A 22253-nucleotide genomic window follows, 5' to 3' on the forward strand; every position below is an offset into this window, starting at 1 on the left:
CACAGGAGTGTTATCAAACTAAATTTGACACCGAGCCACATAAGGAGATATTAGGACAGATAATGAAAAGCTTGGCCAAAGAGGTAGGATTTAAGAAGCATCTTAAAGGAGGAGAGAGAGGTAGAGAGGGGGAGAGGTTTAGTGAGGGAGTTCCAGAGCTTAGCACCTAGGCAGCTGAAGGCATAGACATCAATGATGGAACGATGAAAATTGGGGATGCACAAGAGGCCAGAATTGGAGGAGTGCAGAGATCTAGGAGAGTTTTAGGGCTGGAAGAGGTTAGAGAGATAGTTAGGGGCGAGGCCATGGAGGGATTTGAAAACAAAGATGAGAATTTTAAAATCGAGGCACATTGGCTGTCGCCATTTTCCTGGGCTCCTCCAAGGAGGCTCGAGCGGCCGCCTGAAGACGGCGCCCATCTGATTGAAATATTTAAATTGGAGTCCTAGGATGTTCTCTCTCTGGCCAGGCTCAGGTGGTGATTGGCCTAAATAGGTCCCGAAAGTAAGTTAAATTTCACTTTTGTGGAGCTGGGAGGAGCAAAAATGCTTCTCCAGGCTCAATAAAAACAGCCTAGGTTGCTGCCACTGCAGATCCTCTCCCCTCCCCGCCCCCCAATTCCAGGAACCACCCTTCTTCAGGCCTGGAATCCAGTTGGGCCGCCTGATATTATGACAGCCTGGAGCTAGTGAGCATAATCTTCAGTTATGCTCAGGAACTCCCCCAGATACGCCTCCTTGACATGGAGTGAACAGAACGGAGAGGCCCGAGGTCCTTCCTAAATTTGTCCTCTGGCCTCATCATCATGAAGCACCCTGCCACAATATAGTAGCCACTTTACACACAATTTCGGCCGGTGCCGAGGTGCCTGAGGGCCGTGAGGACAGGTCGGCCGTGGCCCCCAGTTATAATGTGGATCCAGAAGTAGCACACCTGCATCTCCCCACTCCGGAAAAAGGACATTTCAGCAAGTTTTGAGGCTTTTTTCAAGTGGCCTCCAGCAGGTCCTTTAAGGACCAAAGATTAGGTAACTCAAGACCTGAAAATATTGCTCTGATCTTGCAAAGTACAATCTCCGAGTCTAAATGGATTTAGGCATCTGAGTTGGAAGTGGTCGCTGGAGCCCGGGCTTTCTAAGAAAAGGCCCCAAACAATTTATGCAGTGTTGGCTGAGCTTGAATCCACAGCCTTCTGACTCATAGGCGAGAATGCTGCCAAAGGAGCTGCACTGACATAAGTTGAAAGAAATGATTGACTTCTGCGATGCCACTGTGGGCCCTTGGTACTCCATTGCAAATGGCTGATTGAACCTGCAGGTCATCCCCTCAGTCACAGGCTCCACGTTGAGCTTAATCTTTCCCATGCACTGTTCCTCCACCACATCCAGGTGGTTGACTGTTGTGGTCAAATATACGTAGTAGCCATTTTACACAGTTAGTTCCCACAATTAGAAATGAGGGTTTCCTGGATTGGGCATTGGTATGAATCATGAGCTCTGTGTGCCCTCTGCACTCCTAGGTTACTCTTTGTTTCTTATCTTGTTCCACTGTGGTATGCCTGACAATGGTCATTACAGTCATGCTCTCAGGCAGAAAGCACATCTGTACTATTTATGCAGCTAAGTTGCATTCAAATGATTCATTGTGTGAACCCCTTTTAAGATGTAAGCACACGTAAGCAAAGTGCTTTTGCAGGCTTCCATTTTAGAATAAAGCTCGTATATCAACATATATACTTTGGAACAAGGCTCACTATAGTCTCTGAGTATCACAGACCGAACCGAATATAAATAACTTACATTTGGCATTCCAACGTGGAGCAGGAGATGCAGCTTTGAAGAATTACAAGTTACATTTGCATAAGGTGCCTGGTCATAAATCAATTTAAACTTCTTCAAAGCACTTTGTTTTAATTGGATTACAGCTAAAAACTGCTACTGCTTTATGCAGTTTAAATTAAAGACACGTGGTCTTGTTTTAAATGAATTCAAACATTTACAAAGTACTGTTTTCTTGGTTACTGCAAGTCTGGGACCTACTATTGTGATTGACTCTTCCTCCACACCCTTAGGTTTTGACAAGTAAGCAGTAATTTGGAATAAAAGAGGATTTACCTCTGCAGGCGGCAAGACGTTGCCTCCGGCAGAGCAGACCCGACATATTAGATGGTTCCTAGGCAGGCAGCTCCTTACTGAGCTCTTCTCCTTTGCAACTGTAGCCTTGGTCATCCATTGCCATTCTTTGCCCTTTCTTCCCCCAATCTCCTTTCTTCCATTGCTTAAGATACCCAGGCTCTGATAGTGGAAGCATTTTGGCCCAAACCGCAAGTTCAAACTACAAGTTTAAAGCTACCTGTGCAGAGCCCACTGCCCAGTCCCGACCCTGCTTGTTCCCTGTTTTCACTGAGCTCTTTTCAACTGCTGGAACTCTGCTGAAATTTGGCTCCCCGGTCACCTGGATTCCTCTGCTAACAGGACTGGACTGCACTGTTTTACTCAGCTGCTGTGACTCTGCTTTGCTACTCAGTCGCTTCAAGTTTTAAGCTGCTGAATTCTTTTCTCAAATTGGTTTCTGAACTCCTGGACTTCTCTGAACATCTAGACTCTGCTGACCTCAGCGGGTCCGTAACAGGTGATGTCGGTGGCGGGTCTCGGCCCCGCTGCTGGCTCCATCCCGGCCTCCGAAATGACTTTCCGGTGATTGGTGTTGTTGTTGGTGCTGCTGGCATGCCTGGTGATGCTGGTGTTGGGGCTGGTCGTGGTGGGATTCAGAGGACCGAGGTGAGAGAGTTTCAAGGGCACCCATGCTGATGGAATAGATGGCAGGTGAAATAGAGATGACAGAAGTGATCTGTCAATGTTGGGAGCGGTAATGAGATCAGACTGGATGGAGACTTGTGTAAAAACTTGCAGCATCCTGATTCCGTAGTGGAAATGCAGTTTAGAGAAACTAGTGGTTAAGAGAACATGGGGAAAAATTGAGTCGCGCCCCCTTTGGGCACTAACTTTGCCAGGGCGCTTTCGCCGCAGCCGAAATTGAGTGGTAGCGCCCCAAGAGGGGCGCTGCAAGGGAATATCACGGCGCTATGCGCTGCGGTATTCCAGGCCTTCCTCCCCTTCTTAATGGGAAGGGGCCTTGCACGGCACGACCTGGGGCCCAGCTGGGCCACCGGGGATCGGAGTGCCGGCAAAAGAGCCCGGCACTCAAGAGAAGTGCTGGGCTCATGGAGAGCAGCCAGCACTTCGCGGGGTGGTCGGGTCAGGAGGCCGGGGACGGCAACGCAGGCAGGCGCTGCCAGGCAGCCAGCAACAAAAATGGCCGCCCCACACCTCGCCTTTAAATTGGGCTGCCCCAGCCGCAGGTAGGCCCCCCTGACCCCGTCGGACATAGCTTCCAGTGGTAAGTCAGGGGGCGCTACCGAAGATCACGGCCGGGGCGCGAGCGGGGTGCTGCGCACGGCGATGACGTCACACCAGCAGCACAGCGTCACAGGGCGCTAACGGTTAGCGCCGCTGCTAAACTCCCACTGAATTTTATGGGAGGAATTGGCGACACCGCGCCCGGGTGCTAGTTGCTGGTTGCTAGTTCCTTTTAGGGCACTAACGGGAGGCGCAAAGCACCGAATTTTTCCCCCCATGTCTCAATCAGCTCAGAGCTTTGACTTGACATTTGAAGCTGTCAATTCATCAGCTGATTCAATGACCACTGACCTCCCACCTTAGCTTCACAGGCAAGATCTAGACACAGCGCGAAACCGGTGGGCGACCTGTCAAATCAAAAAGCTGGGAAAAAGCCATTGTTAAGTGGCTGTAAACAAGCCACTAATGATGTTAATTGACTCCCCCACTGCTGCTTGTCGGGTCTGCTCAGCGCTGACAGACCCGACATCGGGAAAGTCCATTGTGCGTACTTTGACAGCAGGTTCCCGACCCGCTGACAATCATTTTAAATTTAACAGCTGACCTGCCAACTATCTCATCCGTTGAGCACTGGAAAAATTCCGGCCTACTTTGGACTACACTGGATTACATTAGAGGACTCATCTGCTGTTTCTCTGATACTGCTGCTAAAAGATTTTTTTTTTAACTTTTAAACTGCGTCTGTCTCTGCTGAGCTGGTTCTACTGGTTTTTCAGCTTTGTTGGCTAATGGTTAGCAGCTGCTGTTTCACTGCTGTCCGGTGACTTGTTCTACTGGTGTTTCAGCATCACTGGTCACTGGCTTGTGGCTTTACATTTTCTCCGCCATCTCTGATCCATGGTGACCTCCAACTTATGTCAATTTCACCATCATCTTTCTGCACCACAATCGAGTCTCATTCCGACGACAATAACCTCCATCCTTCAATTCTCTACCCTTCAAATAGCTTCTGGACTTCACTCGCCTGCTACACCTGTCTCCGAACTTGGATAACAGTTCGTCAATGCTCCATGCCAATTCCTTCCTACCTACGTCAACTTTATCCCTCCATGGGACCTCTGACCTTAACTCTGGTCTTCCTATTACTTTCTCCAACCTATTCCCTGCTACTACCAGGAAATGTGTATCCCATTAATTACTACATAACCAGGCCTATGTAACCTGAGTTTTTCCCTGTGTCCATTCGCATGCACACTTTGGCTGCCGCTCCGGACCCGAGCCATTCACTTCTATTTCCACTTTTTTCTCCCCCCTTTTTTTCCCTCTTTCCCTCCCTGGCCGCTCGCTCCTGTTGTCATACCTTCTTTCATCTCTCCTCTCTCGACCTCCCAAACCCCTACCCCAATCCTTCATTACTCTCCTACCTTTTTCGACCTTCTTACTCTCCTGCTGCTGTCCCAGGCTTTACTCCCTCTTAGATAAGTCTACAGCTTCCCTCTGTGCCTCTCTTGATATCCTCCGAAAGGCCCACCATGGCACTCGTCGCTGCCTCCTCACGAGCAGCAACCCCAACTGTCCCATCCTACTCTCTCACCGACCTTCCTGCCCAGTGCACCCATTGGGGGCTAATCTTGTCACTCTCCTCCCCGTCCAACTCATCCCTCTCAGCGCTGGCCCAGTGGGTGCTGGCAGTGGGTCAGCCATCACCGACCCTCTCTGCATCTCCCTTCAGAATGTCCATTCAGTTGAGAACAAGGCCCTTGCCGTCCATGAGCTTATCGTGGATGGTTGCATTGACATCATAGCCCTGACGGAAACCTGGCTGAGGGGTGATGACAACTTACCCTTAAATGAAGCCTCCCCACCTGGCTATACCTTCCACCACTTTCCCCTCCCAGACCGTTGTGGTGGCAGTGTGACTCTCATCACCAAATCACACCTTGGTCTGTCTGCCTACTCCTCTGGCATTTCTCCTGCTTTGAGCATCTCACCTTATTACATCCCTCTCGCCTCTCATTTAAAATTCTTGTTCTCTGCCGCCCACCCAAGTACCATAAAAATGTTATTACTGAGATATCTTCAATGCTTTCCTCCCTCAGCCTCTGCACCAAACGACTTCTCATCCTCGGTAAGTTCAAACTCCATCTCAATTCATCATGCTCTCTCTCCTCTGGGTTCACTACCCTTAATCGCTCCCTCCATGTAAACACCCCAACACATATTCATGGCCACCCCCTTGACCTTGTCATCTCTCATGGCCTCGCTACTCCCACCGTGTCAATCGCCGATAAGGCCATCTCTGACCACTTCCTTGTATCACTCTACACCCACATCCCCATTCCTCCCCCCAACCATATGCCTATTTCTACCTCCGTAACATCACCCATCTCCACCCCTGCCTTAGCTCATCCATTACTGAAACCCTCATCCATGCCTTTGTTACCTCTAGACTTGACTATTTCAATGCACTCCTGGATGGCCTCCCACGTTCTACCCTACGTAAACTTGAGGCTGCCCGTGTCCTTACTCGCACCAAATCCCATTTGCCCATCACCCCTGTGCTCGTTGACCTACATTGGTTCCCGGTTAAGCAAAGCCTCAATTTCAAAACTCTCATCTTTGTTTTCAAATCCCTCCATGGCCTCGCCCCTCCCGATCTCTGCAATCTCCTTCAGCCCGACAACCCCCCCGAGATATCTGCGCTCCTCTAATTCTGCCTTCTTGAGCACCCCTGATTATAATTGCTCAACCATTGGTGGCCGTGCATTCTGTTGCCTAGCCCCTGGAGTTCCTCCCTAGACTTCTCCACCTCCCTACCTTTCCTTCCTCCTTTAAGGCAGTCCTTAAAACCTAACTCTTTGATCAAGCTTTTGGTCATCTGCCCTGATTTCTCCTTATGTGGCTTGGTGTCAAATTGTTGTCTTATAATACTCATGTGAAGCACCTTGGGATGTTTTTCTATGTTAAAGGTGCTATATAAATACAAGTTGTTGTATTCTGGCGGAGGCTGAGAGGAGGCAACAGCCCTTAATGGTGGTCAAAGTCTGAGCCCATTCTAAACTCACCCCGTGGGCCAGTGAGAATGGCAAGGCAGATCAGCTAGCCAGGAAGTTCGAGATTGCCCTAAAAGTTATTAAACCACCCGTAGCCTTGCAGGACCAGGTAAATAAAGTTCAAAGTGAAACACCCCATTTTGATCCTGCAGGGGTGGAGGGTTTGATTAACCCTTTGATTAAATCAGTCCAGACGGCCATCAAAGCTCATGGCCTAAAGATGCCTTTAACAGAAACGACAACTTTACAGTACAGGATTACTTGTTATTTTATCAGGGCAAAGGGTAATCCGCAGTCACTTTGTAATGAGGTGATCCGTTGGGCCCACACCTCTAGTGGGCACTGGAAGGGTGACAGCTTGGTCTAAATGCTGATGCAGCAGATGTGATGGCCTTGTATGGATCAGATAATGAATGCCATTATTAATGGCTGTCGCACATGTGCCCAGTATAGCCATGTCCCAGCATCGATGGCCTGTGGAGAAATTTGCAGATTGATTACATTGGCCCAATTCAGAGGACTCAGAAGGGTTATAATTGACTATTTTGGCAAATGGGGTTAAGTAGCAAACATCAGAAAATGAAGGGTTCTGACGAAGGGTTTGACCTGAAATGTTGACTCTGTTTCTCCTCTCCTCGATGCTGCCTGACCTGCTGAGTGTTTCCAGCACTTTCTGTTGTTATTTCAGATTTCCAGCATCTGCAGTATTTTGCTATTGCATCAGATAATTGGAAATTGGTTTGAGAGAAAAAGGATAAATTAGTCTATGATGGAGTAAAGAAGGAGAAAAGCAAGATTCTGTTCCTCTTCTACTGTTACAAGCTGCAGGAGTTCATTTGTCCTCAGTGTACTGTTTCTTTATGAAGCGTGTGTATATGATGTTTGGGTTTTGGAGCCCACAAGATGCGGGAAGCTCCATTGTGTAAGAATGTTAAAGATTTTGGCCTAGAATTCGACTGCGACACGAAAGTTGCCGGTGCCACCGCGGCCTTGGGTTAACGGCCACTGAAAATGGTGGCGCCGGTAGGAGTGAAAAATTCACACTGGGGACTAAAGATTATTAGCCCAGCACTAAACCAACAGTGTATCGCCCTCCTGGTGGCATTAGTCCTGGCATCAGACCCTAATGTGGCATCTGGTGAGACCACACCTCGAGTACTGTGTACAGTTTTGGTCGCCTCATCTGAGGAAGGATGTTCTTGCCATGGAGGGGGTGCAGCGGCGATTCACCAGGCTGATACCAGGAATGGCGGGAATGACCTATGAGGAGAGACTATGTAGTTTAGGGATGTACACACTGGAGTTTAGAAGATTGAGAGGGGACCTCATAGAAGTGTATAAAATTCTGACAGGTCTAGACAGACTGGATGCAGAAGGAATGTTTCCCTTGGCGGGTGAGAACAGAACTAGAGGACATAATTTAAGGATAAGGGCTAAACCATTTAGGACAGAGATGAGGGGGAATTTCTTCACTCAGAGAGTGGTGAACCTGTGGAACTCATTGCCACAGAGGGCAGTGTACGCCAGCTCATTAAATATATTTAAGAGGGAATTAGATATATTTCTACGGGCAAAAGGGGTTAAGGGTTACGGAGAGAAGGCGGGGACGGGATACTGAATTAAAGGATCAGCCATGATCTCATCGAATGGCGGAGCAGGCACGAAGGGCCGAATGGCCTACTCCTGCTCCTATCTTCTATGTATCTATGTATCTATGTATCTAGAGGCGGCATTGCATCTTCCAACAGCCTCTGGAAGCGAGGCTATGATTTCTCTAGGCATTGTGGGATATTAAAAGGGCAATGCATTGTCATTTGCTTAAAATGGCAATGCCTTCTGAACTGATGAAAATAAAAATGAAGTTAAAAAAATGCAGTTTTCAACCTTTACAGCTCTACTGTCTTTAAAAAAAAATTAACATTTGGAAAAAAATTCCCAAATGGTAGTCTTCAGCTCTTAAAGCTGAATGGCCTTCCACACCTCAAAAAATGGGAAATGTGCTTTAGCGCTAACACAAATGGCTTAGCAAGCCAGGGAAGGGGCACCCAGGGCCTCGCCCGCGGCACCCCAGCTTTGTGCAGGGGGTCAGCACTACAAGAGAGGTCCTCTACCCACAGGGGCCAGGAGGCCCTCCAGAAAGAACATTGTGGGACCACATCATTGAGGTTGTCACTGCCAGCAGTGTCGGCCCCACCATCTGGCTCCAGTGCCCAAAGAAGCTTCGTGACCTCAGACCACCGGTCAAGGTCAGTGAATATATCTTCAAAAGTTGTCTCCTACCAACTGCACCACTAGCCTCACACACTGCTCAATGCATGACTCCCCCCTAATTACTCACCTACCAACAATTTGCACCAATGACGAGGCACACCTCCGATTCCCAGCGTCACCTCACCCCCTTGGAGGAGACGATGCTGGCCATTCTTGGCAGGGGCATGGCTGAGTCCTTCGCCAGCGATGGAGCTGAAAGGATACAAGGTGCTGGTATCCTCATACATTATCCTCCTTCTTGCATCCACCTCTTATTTTCCCGCTCTCCCCTCACCACAACTGCATCCTTGTGCCTTCCTCATTTTACGCACCCAAGAAATGCAGCCTGCCCAGCCACTGGTTGGCCAAGAAGTGGGAGAGGAGAGTGAAGAAGAACAGGAAGAAGAAGAAACACCATCACTCGATTTCACACTCCCAGCCACCAGCTCCTCAAGGTCGACCAGCAAGGCCATTTGCAGTGTCCCCCAATGAAAGTCAGCAGCCTTCCACCAGCCATGCTGCAGCCACTGGGTTAGCACTGCATGACATCAATAGGATAGGCAAAGGCACACACAAGACAGTCACTAAGTGAATGCATAAGGGTGGTGAGTTGATATCTTCACAGAATCACACAGAATCACAGAAACCCCACAGCGCAGATAGAGGCCATTTCGGCCCATCGAGCCTGCACCGACACATATCCCACCCGGTCCCCGTAACCCCACGTATTTAATCCCCCTAACACTAAGGGTCAATTTATCATAGCCAATCATCCTAACCCGCACATCTTTGGACTGTGGGAGGAAACCGGAGCACCCGGAGGAAACCCACGCAAACACGGGGAGAATGTGCAAACTCCACACAGACAGTCACCCGAGGCCGGATTCGAACCCGGGTCCCTGGCGCTGTGAAGCAACAGTGCTAACCACTATGCCACCGTGCTGCCAATCTTGATGTCATATTGCATGGATAGATGTATAAAGTTGGATGGAAAGTTTGCTTTGTGGTGGCTTTTATTTCAGCATCGTGGCCAAGAGGATGCTGTGATGGTCAGTAACGGAGGGAAGGTAAGGTGTGGGACAAATGTTGAAAGGGAAATCTGGGTTGTGGTCACTGGTACCGCAGGTGGATCATTCCATCCCGGATATTCCGGACAGAAAGGGGCTGTCTGGGTTGCATCCTTCCTTCTGCATCTTCCTCATCTGCATCTTCCTCTTCTGCATCTTCCTCTTCTCTCTGTGAACGGCTGCTGTAAATCTGAAATGACAGTATAAAATGCTGGAAATACTCAGCGGGTTAGGCAGCATCTTGACCTGAGACGTGAACTCTATTTCTCTCTCCACGGATGTTGCCTGACCTGCTGAGTATTTGTAGCATTTCCTGTCTTCTCACAGGCCTTTATTTACCATCCGAGGCCTTGTAAGCATCCAGCAGCACTCCCTGCACACTTAAATTTAAATTTCCATGGCCATCGCTTTTACTGGCAGCGCAGCCGGCCCTCGGAAAATGGCAGATGCCGCGGGACCCGCGGCAGCCACCATACTTTCGCAAAATTTTGCCGTTAATAGGTAGCGTAAAGTACCCTAATGTTTAGCCCTTTCTTTAGCTGTGAAGGCCAACTTTTACTTCAGTTATATTCAATTATTTTGCAGTCATTTATCTGTGTTCAGTTTAAGATATTGACCTGAATTGAATTAGAGTTAATGAGGTATCAACCCATAAAATTGTGAAAACAAGACTTTTATTGTGGCCGCAGTGAAATTCTGGTTATTGTAAATTATGTGGAGGTCTCTAATTCCAGACATGAGATTTTCACATGTAAAAAAAACTGTAATTTCTAAATTTCTTAAATGATTAATGATAAAGAGTTAATGTTGAGTGTAATTGATGTGTTTGGAGTTGTGTTGAGTGTCAGAGAGCGTGAATACTGTTGCTATCTGGGCGAGCTGGTTCAGTACAGGGCATCAACTTTGATGTGGTTTGGTGTCTTAAATTTGAACATTTGAGATAATCCTGTTTGTTTAATCATCTTGGTTGTACTGGAATGTGATCACTGTTAGTAAACTGGCAGCAGCCTTTGATCTTGTGATTGATTGTGGTTAGGTAAAAGTACTGAAAGAAAAAAAAATGATTAAAGGATCTATTGCTATCTCTATAGCAACAATCTGGAGACATCTTGTAGTTGGACTGTACTAACTAACCGAAAAGTTAATAAAATGAAAGATTTTGTCATCGCCGGCAGCAGGCGGAGGGGCGGCTGCCACTTTTTTCCATGAATCTGGCGGTAACGGGTGGCGCTAAACCTCCGAATTTCTAGGCCAAAGATCACCACTGATGGGAGGCCTCCCGGGGAACAAGGATATTTGGAATAAGGCTGTATTTTAATGTAAATAAGCCTAGACTTGGAGCATGGATGTTAGAACGCACTCAGAGCGAAACTGGACACATTCAAGTGGTAGCCAGGCCATTTGAGATCAATCACCTCAAAACCTTGTAAATGTTAACAGGTTGTATCAATCTTCAACTGACTATGCTATAAGTATTACCATTGTATTTTAACTTCTTCACTGTCGTTTCTTCTGTAACTGTAATAAACACTTTGAAACAATCTAATATAAATAATTTACAGTGCACCATGGGTTTTAGTTGTCATTTACATACTTGAATATATCATTCCACCGTTCTCCCAGAGACTCTTTTTTTCTGCGTCCACATTTATTTTTCCGCTACATGAAAATTTTGCTAACTAAAAATGTTTTGCCAACTGAAGACTCTTGCCAGCCAGAAATGTTCTGCTCTGCATATTTGGCCATTTACTTTAAATCTTCCCTTTAAATGCGTGCTGCAACTGCAGCCCTTTATGTTGCACTGGGAGCACTACCTCAGAAAATGTACCCACCTCTAAGATATGATATTGATATATTGAACAGTTTCAAAGTTATTGTGGTCATATTAAAATCAAAATGTCATTGGTGTGCCCAAGGGTCATCTTGGATTTCCCCTTATCATATTGAGCTTCAGAAGGAAACCTGATGAGAGAAAGTCACTTACAAAATTGTAATTATGGTTGACAGAACAGTTTTGAAGTTACAGGGGTCAGAATCAACTATTATGAACAATATTCGAAGAGAAAAGAACATTGTTTCCTTAACTCACAGATTAACTGGTCATTCCCCTCATAGGTGTTTGCCGGATATCAGTTACTTGAAAAATGGCTGCCATGTTTGCCCATATAAAAACAGCCTTTATACTTGAAAGTAATTCATTGTAATTGAAGCACGTTAGCACATGATAAAGCATTATGTAAATTTAAGTCTTTCTTTTAGTTTATACAGTTCATGCTAAAATTGCAGGTTGAAGAGTAATGTTGCTATCTTGTTCTTCACAGTACTATGTTGCTATGTTCTTTTCAGTGGTGATAACAAAAGCACCATTGTAGATAACATTTGGAAGAGATAATATTTACATCCATTTCCCTTGAAAAACCAACCTCACCTTTCTCAGCTCATCTTGGTCAAGTCTCATTCAATCAGAGGCCTATGTTTATTGGAGACCAAAACAGGCAGAATCAAAATTGTTGGGATATAACACTCATATACAGTTAAATAATATATTGTCTCAATTGAATGAATATTATATATATAACATGAATTATGCATGTATCAGTCATACACTAATATTCATAGCCTAAAAATCTATAATCATCTTACAAGAGGAGTTATTTGAAAGAAACCTTAAACCAGGATGTTATAGACACTAATAAATAATGTAGCATAAGGTCATGGCAATGTCTCCTGTCTTTGATTTATGTTCACATAATGAAGTAAATGGGGTTTTAAACTCTAACATTACTGAAGATCAGATTAGAAAGCCATTAGTGGCAATATGAGTGGTAAAGCATCAGGTCCTGATGGTCTTTTTGGAGAAAAGTTCAAAGCAGATGAAAGCGTATTGATCGCATCCTTATCTTATTATTCAGTAAAATCTTTTTGATGCATTTTGGTCAGAACGCGAATAGATTGAATAGTTATTACCATACACTCAGGGGAAATGTTCTTAAAATAATTTTTGTAAGAAATTATGTTGGCTTACAAATGTCACATAAGCCGTCCATTTGTTCACATTTTGAACTTAAAGTATGGGGGGTGAAAAATTGGGTTCTGTAGCACCTGTTTTTTAGGCGCTATGTGGCCTTCTAATAGTGGAAGATGGCGCCAGAGATGCGTGCACACATTTCCAACAGGAAGTGCGCTGGGCTCCTTGGTAACGGGGCTTCTGCGGCCGCACCTAACAACTGCCGGCAGCATGCAGAGCAGGCAGATTATGACATCAATCAGCGAGCAATGCTGACTTGGCACCAGCGCTGCCATTTACGAGCTCCACGCTCCAGCCTATGCCCTGTCTTAGCCTTGTACAGATGAACACAACATTAAACATCGTGAAGGAACCCCCACCAGCGCTAATTAAAGGGATCGTGAACGACTTAACTAGTTGCTGGATTATTTCTTTTGCCTGCTGGTGCAATTGTATGTGTTTTTAGAGCTTTTCTATACTTACCTAATGTTTCAATAGTCTACAGGGAGTGGTCTGGCTGATGCTGAAGTACTTTTTTGCTGATTTAAAAGCTTGTGCTGAAACGAGTTCCTTCCAGACATGGGTGGCCTGGTAGGTCACGCAGAGGAGGACAATCTGCTAGAAAAGGAAGGAGGAGGAAGAATTGGAGGAGGAGGAAGAGGAAAGGAGGCTACAACTTAGACAGCCCCTTTCTGCCTGGGCTCTATGTGATGAAATAATTAATGAGCGATACCATTAACCTCAACCACACCCCACCATTCACCAACAGTCCCATGCTTCCTACATTTCCTCTAACACTGACTGTCACATCGTGCTCTTTCCAAAATCAAAAAAATGAAATCCACCAGAAAATGCACATTCCAATCCAAATTTATAAATTCAATCAAGACATAATGCATAGAAAAATGGACTAATCACCCTAGTGCATTCGCTTCATGCCTGTCTTCCGTGTGCCTTTCCTAGAACTCCTTTGAGGTGCTTCCCCAGTGGCTGAAACAGGGGTGGTGGAAGGCTGCTGATCGCCAATGGAGGAGACTGCAGATTGCCTTGGAGAGTGACCTCGAGCAGCTCAGGGCCTAGAAGGCCTGGCTTCAGGCTGCACTATTTCGGCCTCGGCTGCAGCAGCCTGGGCTGGCTGCCTGACAGACAACAGCAAGGGCACAGGCGGAGTGGCAGTGGTGGGAGCACGAATGCTGTCATCCTGAAAGAAGAAAGCAGGGTCATGCTCCATGGAGTCACTGCCAATCTGCCAGGGCGGTCCCTCAGTAATCCTACTGATCTGTTGGAGAACAGATTTATGGACTGCTGTGATGCCCTGGAAGCCCCTTTGAACAGTAGTATCCAGAGCCACGATGACAGCAGTCTGAGGTTGCAAAGCAGCAGTCTGAGCTTTCACTACAGCACTCAGACATTTGATGAAAACTGTTTGTGCTGCAATGGAAACTGTGACATTGGCCATCAGATGCTACATCATGGTGGGTTCCACAGGTATGCTGATGGAGCTGACCACCTGTTCCATGTTGGAAAAGATGGGCTCCAAACTCGGTGCAATGCCCTGTCCCAAGTTGGTGCTGGACTCCTCCATGCTCCTGGATATTGAGCACAAGTTTTCTGGCAGGCTTTTCAGTGCACCAAGCATTTGGTTATGCCTTCTTCTATAGCCTGGCCCATCAAAGTCCTCATCTGAGTCCTCTGCAGCAGAACTAATGTGCAACCTCGGTCTCCGGCGAGCTGGCACCTGTGCTATCCTTTCCCCCCACCCTGGCTCCTGCGGACTTGTGCCCGGTGTCTCACCTTGTGCAGATCCCTCTTCAATCCTAGCCTTTAAAATACGTGCAGTTTCTGTGTCTGGGCTGCGGGTGTATGATCGACTGGCGTTGTCTTGTCATCTTCACTGTCTTCTTCCTCTTCCTCCACTGATTGTGAAGGCTTCAGTTCTTGGGTATCTGAAATGAAAAAGGGATTAGAGTTGGGTTGTGGTGCGGAGAGAGGAGAAAGTAAGAAGTGCGTGCTTACATCATTTGCAGCTTCTAAGTCAGAAGAGATTGTGGGATGAGGGAGAAGTGGGATGAGAGAAGGAGGATTAGATATGCTGACGCTTGTATCGAAAAGGAAACCCGAAATGACCCGACACTGTCTCAGGTATATGATTTGACGGTGAAGGGATGGCCAGCACATGGCGACTCACTGTTGCCAGCATTCTCGACAAGGAGAGAACAGCTGTCAGTGTGCCGGGGGACCTTGATGTGTGGATCCCGAGTGGTAATTCCACCCAAGTTAAGGGATAGAGTGCTCAATGAGCTTCATGAGGGTCATCTGGGAGGGGTAAAAATGAAAAGCCTAGCCAGGGCTTATGTGTGGTGGCTGGGAATCGATAAACAAATCGAGGACCTGACCAAGAGCTGCTCAGGATGCCAGAAAGTCCAAAATGCACCACCACAGCCCCCTCTACACCCATGGGAGTGGCCCTCATCTCCATGGCAACGGGTGCATATTGATTTTGCTGGTCCATTCATGGACTCAATGTTTTTAATAGCCGTGGATGCGCACTCGAAATGGCCTGAGGTCATCAAAATGTCCTCCACCACCACGGAGAAAACTATTGCAGTCCTACGGACCATTTTTGCCAGGAATGGCTTGCCAGAACAGATTTGCTCCGACAACGGACCACAGTTTGTGTCCGAAGAGTTCCGGAGGTTCGTGAAAAAGAATGGGGTAAGGCATTACACATCCGCCCCGTATCATCCAGCCACAAATGGATTGGCTGAGAGGTTCGTACAAACCTTTAAGAAGGCAATAAAGGCTATGTACAATGACAACATTCCGCTGCAGCACAAGGTGGACAATTTCCTGTTCGCCTACCGGAATGCGACACATGCAGTCATCAACCAGGCCCCAGTCATGATGTTCTTTAACCGAAGGTTAAGATCTCGCCTGGATTTGCTCAGACCAAACGTATGAAGAGATGTTGAAAGTAAGCAATTCCAGCACATCCATGAGAAGCCAACAAGGAGCTTCAATGTAGGGCAACCAGTCTTGGCCCGCGACTACCGAAAAGAAAAATGGCAGCCAGGAACGATATGCACATGGCAGGGCCCACTAATGTACACAGTGGACATTGGGGAGAGCATCGTGAGACGCCATGCTGACCAGATCCTAGAGTCACAGGAACAAGTCAACCCCATGCCTCGCCCATACGTACCTGATGATGAACGCGACGTACAGGTCGCATCTACCCCAGAAACAGTAGCATCGGAAGCTGATGAACCAACCGACGACAGGGGGCCAGAATCGCCTCCGCACCAAGAGCAAGACACTCGGGAAAGGCGCTATCCAGAAAGGATCAGGAGGCCTCCCCAAAGACTGAATATATAAATAGACTATTTTCAGCTAATGTTGTATGTTAAAAGTGTTTATTGTAATTAGTTTGATATTTAATTGTTAAATGAGTGTTATGGTACTATTAATCTAAAAGGGGAGGAATTGTAATGTATATACCTTTAAGGGGGGGAACTACTTTTTACAGCTCATGTATACTGTAGTACCGGCAGTGACCACACCTGTATATAGCACTAAGTAGTAATCTGTACAGGCAGTTCCACTGTGAGCCACATTGAGTAAACACCTGTTGTACCGTTTCTCCTGCAGTCTATGTCTTATTATACACGGACACAACAATATCCACCTCATCGATCGCTTCAGTCCCACCAGTGGCCACGGCCTCAGTGATGCCCCTTCCCATGATGGCCTGCACTGTCTCCTCCATGGGGGTTAAAACATGCAGGCGTGCTTGTCCTCCTCCAGTTCTTTGCTGCTGCCTGCTGTTATGTGCCATCTTCTCCTGCAAAAAGGAGGGAAGCGAGTGTCCTGTAATATGTTTGGGTGATGGGGCAGTCATGATAGAACAGCTGCCAGTATGTTTGACCTGTGAGTTGTAGGTGCGAGGCTTTCAACAGTGCTACGTATATGAGGATGAGGTAAAGCATATGAATTGAAGTGTTGAGCACTGATTGATAGAGATTGTTGTTAGATGGATGATGGGGGTGCAGTGAATTGAGAAATGGATGAGGCTAGTTGATAGGATATGCTATTTCAAGATGAACACTCTCACCTTGACAATTCGTGTCAGATCGTTAAACTTCTTTCTGCATTGCATCCATGTTCTTGGAGCAACACTTGTGGCATTGACCTCTGCTGCTACTTCTTCCCACTGCCTCCTGAGCATATGTCTGGAGGGCCCCTTGCCCCCTGTTGTGGATACAGGTCGTCTCTCCTTCTATCTGGCTCTTCCACAAAGACCTCCAGTGTCGTGTCTTAAAACCTTGGTGCTCACTCTCTCGCATGTTCAGCCATTGCTCAAAGTATCATTGCCCAGATTCACTTTTCAAATAACTCTCATCACTTCTTGCAGCCACAATGCACCTCTCCTTTAAAAGGATCAAGCTGCCTTTAAGTTGCGCGAGCCACTCGGCATATTTGCCCCCAGCTGATGCGTGCAGCTAACAAACAGCGCTGGCTGCATGCAGCAATCATGTAAAACAGCAGGCAGTTCGAATTTACCATGCTGCCTGCAACGCAATGAACGGGCACCGATAAATCGCGTACTGTGATCCCCACACCCATTTTCAGGGGTTAGCCAATTTCTCCCCCATGGTGTTTTAGAGTATCCATGCCTTGTAATAACAGTGCCTTTATCTTATTGAATGGTGGAGCAGGCTCGATGGGCCTTATGGCCTACTCCTGCTCCTAATTCTTATCTACTAACCCAAAAAGGGAAGGGACAACTTCAGAGGTATTTAATGTTATTTCACATACACTAATTTTCCAGGAGAGCTTTTATGTGCATTTTATTTTCCTTCAAATCATGATGATTAAGAAATTGCTAAGCATACATGAAATGCTGTGATTTGCCTTATTTGATGATAAATAAGGTGACATTAACCAAGGACGATCAGATTGGCAGGATTTCATTGTACATTCTGTAGCAGGGTTGCCAACCCTCCAGGATTGGCCTCGAGTCTCCAGGAATTAAAGATTAGTCTCCAGAACACTGCTGCGAGCAACCCAGGAGAAAAATTAGGGGCATAAAAAAATGTATGTTGTTTTCATTTTCTTTGAGCATTTTCATTTATTAGTTGTAAAAATATTGGAGATTGGAAAATTGGCTGTTTGACTGGCACTCAAAAATCATCTAATCGAGTAACAAAGAGTCTGTACGTTTACACTTGGTGAGGGAAGGTAGTGCGTCAGAAGAATGGACGTGTTGGATGACCAATGGCGAGAGTGTGGGAGCGGGTGTGGTTGGAAGCTAGAGATCATGTGATGAAACCTCCAACTATACGTCCAACCAGACGTGCAACCCTAGTCTGCAGTACCTAATTACATAACAAGAGTGGTGGTAAATTAACACATAAAACTGACATAACTTAGTTACATGCAACTTTCCTCAGAAAATAAATGCCACAATGCTGCTCCTACTCCTTAGTTACACCAAAAATATCCAGGAAATTATGAGCTAATAAGATCTATGATTTGAATTTAATAAAATTAGAAATTATGGCACAGTAATACAGAGAGCAGCTCTGTGGCTGCAAGAAATGCTGGGAGTTAAGTACTCTGATAAAGGTATCACAGGGGCTGATAATGTTGTGCCAAGGCTCCATATTATCAGATATAAATACTTGAAGCCTACCCCATGTCTGATGGGCTCAGTGCCTAATGTGGCCAGGCATTGCAACAGCAAAAGAAACCCTAGTAAAATTGAAGTCATGGGAATCAGGGGAAAACAATCCATTGGCTGGGGTCATACCCAGCACAATGGAAGAAAGTTGTGGTTGTTGGTGGTCAATCATCTCAGCCCCAGCACAGCGCTGCAGGAGTTCCTCAGGGCAGTGTCCTAGGCCCAACTATCTTCAGCTGCTTAATTTATGATCTACCCCCCATCATAAGGTCAGAAGTGGGTTTGTTCGCTGATGATTGCAGTGTTCGGTTCCATTCGCAACTCCTCAGGTAATGAAGCAGTCCATGCTCGTATGCAGCAAGACCTGGACAACATTCAGGCTTGGGCTGATAAGTGGCAAGTAACATTCGCGCAACATAAGGCCAGGCAATGACTATCTCCAACAAGCAAGAGTCTAACCACCATCCCTTGACATTCAAAGCCACTACCATCACTGAATCACCCACCATCAACAACCTGGGGTCATCATTGACCCAGTGAAACTTAACTGGACCAGCCTGTAATGATCAGTAACATGTCATTCTAGAATGGTACACTAGGTGGAGCTGTATGTTTAGTATGTTTAGTAGTGGGCTACCCACAAGGCAGTAGTCAAGATGGATGGCTGTACACTAGTCCACATGGCTGAATCAATGACTAGCTCAAGCTAGCTGTTCATAATGAAAACGTCTATTTATTTATGAACATAACATGGTACCAGGATTGGTAATATCTGCTGAATATTGTGAAACGCGACATGGAGAATTTGAAACCACCGGAGGGTTTGAAACTCACGGGGAATGTCGACTGCAATTGGTGGACTTTCAAACAACAATTCGAACTCTATATTGCTGCCATCGGGTTCGGTACGAAGCCAGACGCAAGGAAAATAGCATTACTGATCACGGTTGCAGGCCCGCAGGCGATAGAGGTATTTACATAAGAGCATAAGAACATAAGAAATAGGAGCAGGAGTAGGCCAATTGGCCCCTCGAGCCTGCTCCGCCATTCAATAAGATCATGGCTGATCTGATCCTAACCGCCAATCCACTATGACAGGACTATCTCCTGAATCTAACAGAATTAGACACACGAAACAGGAGCAGGATCAGGCTACACGGCCCCTGGGCCCGCTCCGCTACCCACAGGGCCATGACCGATCCGAACCTAGACTCAAGTCCAAATTCCTGCCCGCTCCCCGTAACCCTTAATTCCCTTTTCTTCTAGGAAACTGTCTATTTCTGTTTTAAATTTATGTAATGATGTAGCTTCGACAGCTTTTTGAGGCAGCATATTCCATGGACCTACCACCCTCTGAGTGAAGTAGTTCCTCCTCATCTCAGTTTTGAAAGAGCAGCCCCTTATTCTAAGACTATGCCCCCTAGTTCTAGTTTCACCCATCATCTGGAACATCCTCCCTGCATCCACCCGATCCAACCCCTTCATTATCTTATATGTTTCAATAAGATCGCCTCTCATTCTTCTGAACTCCAATGAGTAGAGTCCCAATCTACTCAACCTCTCCTCATATGTCCATCCCCTCGTCCCCAGGATCAACCGAGTGAACCTTCTTTGTACTGACTCGAGAGCAAGTATGTCCTTTCTTAAGTATGGACACCAAAACTGTATGCAGTATTCCAGGTGCGGTCTCACCAATACCTTGTACAACTGAAGCAATACCTCCCTATTTTTATATTCTATCCCCCTAGCAATGAAAGCCAACATTCCATTGGCCTTCTTAATCACTTGCTGCACCTGCATACTAACCTTTTGAGTTTCGTGCACCAGGACCCCCAGATCCCTTTGTACTTCAGTACTTTCCAGTTTCTTGCCATTAAGATAATAACTTGCTCTATGATTTTTCCTGCCAAAGTGCATAACCTCACACTTTCCAGTATTGTATTCCATCTGCCAAATCTCTGCCCACTTACTTAGCCTGTCTATGTCCCCTTGCAGGTTTTTTATGTCCTCCTCACTCACTACTTTCCCTCCCATCTTAGTATCATCCACAAACTTTGATGTGTTACACTCGGTCCCCCCCTCCAAATCGTTAATATAGATTGTAAAGAGTTGGGGACCCAGCATTGACCCCTGCGGAACACCACTGGTTACTGATTGCCAGTTTGAGAATGAACCATTTATCCCAACTCTCTGCCTTCTGTTAGATAGCCAATCCTCTATCCATGCCAGAATATTACCCCCAATCCCATGATTTTTTATCTTAAGCAATAATCTTTTGTGTGGCACCTTGTCAAATGCCTTTTGGAAGTCTAAATACACTACGTCCACTGGTTCACCACCCTATATGTTACTTCCTCAAAGAACTCCAGCAAATTTGTCAAACATGACTTCCCCTTCATAAAACCATGCTGACTTTGTCTTATTAAATTATGATTATCCAAATGTCCTGTTACTGACTCCTTAATAATGGACTCCAAAATTTTACCTACCACAGATGTTAGGCTAACCGGTCTATAGTTTCCAGCCTTCTGTCTACTGCCCTTTTTAAATAAGGGTGTTACATTAGCAGTTTTCCAGTCTGCCGGGACCTTTAATACGTTTGTATTTGATCAAGAAGAGGACAGAGAAAAAATGGGCGATGTGCTAAAGAAGTTTGATACACATTGTTCTCCCAAAAAGAACGAGGCCTATGAGAGGTACGTGTTCCGTTCACGGACACAGCAGCAAAATGAGACTTTTGATAGCTTTGTGACCGATCTGAAACTGAAATCACAGACATGTAATTTCTCTGAACTGAAATCATCCATGACTCGTGACCAGATTGTGTTTGGTATTAATGATATAAAGGTCAGGGAACGTTTGTTGAGAGAAACCGAACTAACATTGGAGGATGCTGTGAAAATATGCCATGCCAGTGAACTAGCTCAGAAGCACGCAAAGATTTTCAGTGAAATTAATAATAATGCGACTGTAGTGAATGACTGTGCTGCTGTCGGTGCTGTGTCCTACAAAGGGAAGAAACATGGGCAGAACAGAAATGCAAAGCAATCGGAGGATGGAATTTTTAATTGTAAATGCTGTGGTTACTAGCACCAGTCAAGACAATGCCCAGCGTTTGGGAAAATGTGCACAAAATGTAATGGAAAGAATCACTTTGCCAAACAATGCTTTTCAAAAGTAAAAACAAAGAAAGGGCAACAAGTCAATGTGATTGAGGACACTGATTTAAGTGAGACATTTTTTGTAGGAATGGTGTCATGTGACAATATCAAAAAGGATACAGATAATGTGCAGCCCTCAGGAATGGACAATGCTGAACATAAAGTTAATGCAGTAAAAGAGGACAAATGGATGATGCCACTGCAGGTAAATGGAGCATTAGTTACATTGAAACTAGACACTGGGGCAAAAGCAAACTTAATCAGTATGAGTGACATTAAAAATATGAAAGAAAAGCCCAAAATACAGAAAAAGTCAGTACTACTGAAGAACTATAATGGACAGAAAATAGATAGCTTAGGTGTATGCACACTCAAAGTGACAGTCAAAGACAAAGTGCATCATCTCATGTTTTCTCTTGTAGCTGAAGGACTTGATTCAATACTAGGTGACAAAGCTTGTGAGGACTTAGAACTGGTCAAGAGAGTCTACCGTATAAACTGCGCCATAAGCAGACCAGATGACTCGATGGATTCTGTAGTGAGTAATTTCCAGGATGTGTTCAAAGGATTTGGAGTTCTACCATTCACTTACAAGATCCAGCTAAAGGAGGATGCTCTACCAGTGGTACATGCTCCACGGAGAGTTCCAGCACCCCTGCGTGACCGGCTCAAGAAAG

At 46.0% G+C, this 22253-nt stretch overlaps 1 pseudogene; it reads right to left on the reverse strand.

Annotated features, from left to right (window-relative positions):
- Positions 1-9338: 9338 nt before the first annotated feature.
- Positions 9339-22253, reverse strand: part of LOC147124233 (uncharacterized) — a 178413-nt pseudogene continuing 165498 nt past the window's right edge.

The sequence above is a fragment of the Somniosus microcephalus genome, chromosome 1 (assembly GCF_052327205.1).
Source record: "Somniosus microcephalus isolate GS21.2 chromosome 1, FLI_Smic_1.0, whole genome shotgun sequence".
In the NCBI taxonomy this organism is placed as follows: Eukaryota; Metazoa; Chordata; class Chondrichthyes; order Squaliformes; family Somniosidae; genus Somniosus; species Somniosus microcephalus.